Source organism: Cherax quadricarinatus, chromosome 6 (assembly GCF_038502225.1).
Source record: "Cherax quadricarinatus isolate ZL_2023a chromosome 6, ASM3850222v1, whole genome shotgun sequence".
NCBI lineage: Eukaryota > Metazoa > Arthropoda > Malacostraca > Decapoda > Parastacidae > Cherax > Cherax quadricarinatus.
Genome location: NC_091297.1, coordinates 27,175,595 through 27,178,803, shown reverse-complemented (window position 1 = coordinate 27,178,803; position 3,209 = coordinate 27,175,595). Strand labels below are relative to the sequence as shown.

Genomic DNA, 3,209 nt, shown 5'->3' with positions numbered 1-3,209 from the left:
AGTTCGGACAAGACCCTGGAAAAGTCTTCAAAGAACTGGTCTTGGGTTGGAGGGCAGTAACTAGTTCCTACTAAGATAGGTTTTGTTTTGGGAAGCAGCACTTCAAACCATAGGATCTCCAGTTATTTGTCATTTAAAGTAGGTCTTGGTTTGTAAGCTACGTCTTCTCTTATGTAGGCACATACCCCACCACCTTTTCTGTTCCTATCTAAGCGTTTTAAAGTGTAACCTTCTATTTTGACCTCGTCAGTCAACGTATCATGTAACCAGGATTCAGAGATGGATATAACTGCCGCCCTGGTTCTGTTAGCTAGAATCCTAATCTCTGTCAATTTTGGAAAAAGTGATCTTGTGTTGACATGAATAAAGTGAAGGCCTCTTTTCATAAAAAAATCATAATCATCAGTATATGGCAGAGGGGCATTTGTATTAAAATTAGGTAAATCAAATTCGTCACTGCTATAGGGTAACTGTGCCAAAGTGCATTTGTTACAAACAAAATGAATTCTGGTACCATTACCATAATCAAACACACATCCATTATGCACCCACCCCTTACACGCTTTACACAACTAGACTATATATAGGGTCCTGCAAGCCTCAGTAGGTAGACATGGTGCTTGTCTATATGTAAATTTTAGTCTTGCATTCACTTTCTTTACTACACTGTTCCCTATCAATTCTCTTTGACATTCTTGGGTTTAAGAGGATTCATTGATATTTCTTTGTAGATACTGAAGTGATGGCTCACAGTGGTGGGCACAGTTCTGCTAATCCACTGTTTGCTAATAGTAGAACTAACTTTTCGTTTAGCAGATTAGCATTCCCGCTAACTTCAGAAACCGTTAGCGGACCACTTAGCTTCCGCTAAATAAAGTTCTGCTATCTTTGAGTCTGCTAAAAAAAAAAAATTCTATGTTGTTGGTAGTCGGAAAGGAAAGCCTTTTCAATGGTACACTTGTTTGTTCCTGTCTGTTGTGGGCGTTTCTCCAAGTTAGTCATGCGCGGGCTGACTAGGTGTAAACATGACTTGTCAATACAGCAGCATCATCTGAGCAGCGTTGTTACAGTCTTACAGTGTCAGCGATCACCGGGGTGCATTGTCACTTATCGTTACGAACAGGGGAGACGTTTCTGTTCTGCCTGAGGGTGTTCTTGAGGAGTCTGCAGTGGCTGGGGTTGAAGCAGAGGCCGCTCAGGCTGAGGGCCAGGAGTCGCAGAACTTGTGGTCCCACCTGGGTGACTATTTTGTCCTCAAGTCAAGGGATACGAAGAACACCAATATTTTGTACTTCCTGTGCCAGCCCAGGGAGACCATCAAGGGAGAGGCGGCGAGCCTCTACAACTTGAAATCGCATATTAAGAGGAAGCACCCAGCGCATGCCATCAAGATTGAGGAGAGAATCAAGGCTGGATCTTCTCGTGGAAAGCACGTGTAATCTTCTTGTGGTAGTGCCACTAGCAGGAGCAGCAGCCAGTCGTCACAGCCATCTGCAAAGAGAGCACTCCAGACCACCATTTGCGAAGTGTTTGTTGCTGCTGGCACTAGCATCCGTCAGTCTGTGGTGGACACAAAGATTGTGGACCTATTCGTCTGCAACATACTACCACTGCATGTAGTGGAATCCCCCACCTTTGTCAGCCTGATCAAGACGCTGAACCCCATCAAGACGTCGATGTCCTGCCGCACCCTGGGCAAGAGGATTTTGGTCAGCCATAAACAGCTGGAGGAGTATAAGGTGCTTATGAGTTATAAGCGCTTATTAAACTACTACTATAAGTTTTCTGTAATAAATGCGTGTGTTGATCGAAGTGGGGAGCAATGATAAAGCTTTGGAGGCTTCTTCCTTTATTTGCAAAAATCGTGGGTGCACAGGCAGTGTGTTAGTGCCCAGGCCCAGAGGGGGCCATGCCCAGCGAGAGAGTGACTGAGTAACACCTTGTTGACTGAGTGAAGTCAGCTGCCTGAGTGAGGGAGAGGCAGGTCTGGGAATACCCACCCAGAGACCTGCCCCCTGGTGGAAACTAGGCATGTAGGCTTAGTCTACATATAGATTTTTATATATTTTCTTAATTTTGGTGGGTATTGCAAGTTATGACAGTTTTTTAGTACAGTACCTTTCCCAGTGTTGTAAAAAAAAATAAAACTACCCGAGTACTGTACCTGAGTAACTTTTCTCGGTGTTTACTTTTCAGATATTACTGATGATGTAATGGGTAATGTATCATTATCAGATTGTAGTGAAATAATAACAGACTTCAGTACTTCAGTAAAAGTAGTGAGCAATTTCAGTACTTTTTAAAAAGTAAATACCGAAAAAAGTTACTTAAGTACAGTACTCAAGTAGTTTTGCTTCCTTACTTTACAATACTGGTACTTATTCTTGAATATTAAAGATGATCATTATAATAAAAAAGAAGCACTAAACCACAAGGGTCATACAGTGCAGCAGGGCAGGGAAGGATGCAGGGGTAATGGGTAGCAAGAGGGAGAGGTGCTCCAGTTCATCAATAGACGACAAAAGGGGGGGTCCTCACAACAGGCAGCAAAATAGGAGTAAAAGTCCCAATCTGCTCGAGCAAATTATAAATGAGGGTTACGAAACGGTCAGGTATATGTAGCAGTAAGAAGGATAGGATGCCCGGGTGTTGTGCATGTGTCATTTCATCCTGTCGGTATTATATACAATTCTTGTACTACTACTACTACTACTACTACTACTACTACTACTACCTCCACCTCTTCCTGCCTATATATAGCCGTCCTGCTCCACCTCTGTTAGTGTGACTTTGTCAATGGTCCAAGTCGGACCGAAACGTCGTCGTAAGCTTCTCTCTTTTATGTGCGGGTTATTTGTGTATCGTTCCAGTCACGGTATTGTGCCTTTTTGTTATTTAAGGATAGGAAAGTGATCACTATCATGTAAATCTGGAAGAACAGACCACGTGAAATCAAGTGCAATGGGCGAGGAACAGATAAAAAGATCAATGCAGGAGAGAGACTGAATGCGAGAGTCAAAATGGGTAGGAGCACCCGTATTTAAAACATGAAGAGGATGAGAAGCGAGAAGAGTCTGTAACTGATCACCACGAGAGTCACAGTGGGTGTAGAAGTAGGAGTGTCAGGATCAGAAACTGGGGTAACCCCAGAAGACACAAAAGCAGGGGGAGGCGGGAGGACCGTCGAGGTTGGAGGTTAACCAAGCATA

The 3,209-nt window shown here is 43.5% G+C and overlaps 1 pseudogene; it reads left to right on the top strand.

Moving 5' to 3' along the window:
* Window positions 1-279: 279 nt before the first annotated feature.
* LOC128696785 (uncharacterized) lies at window positions 280-1,826 on the top strand (annotated as a pseudogene).
* The last annotated feature ends 1,383 nt before the right edge of the window (window positions 1,827-3,209 follow it).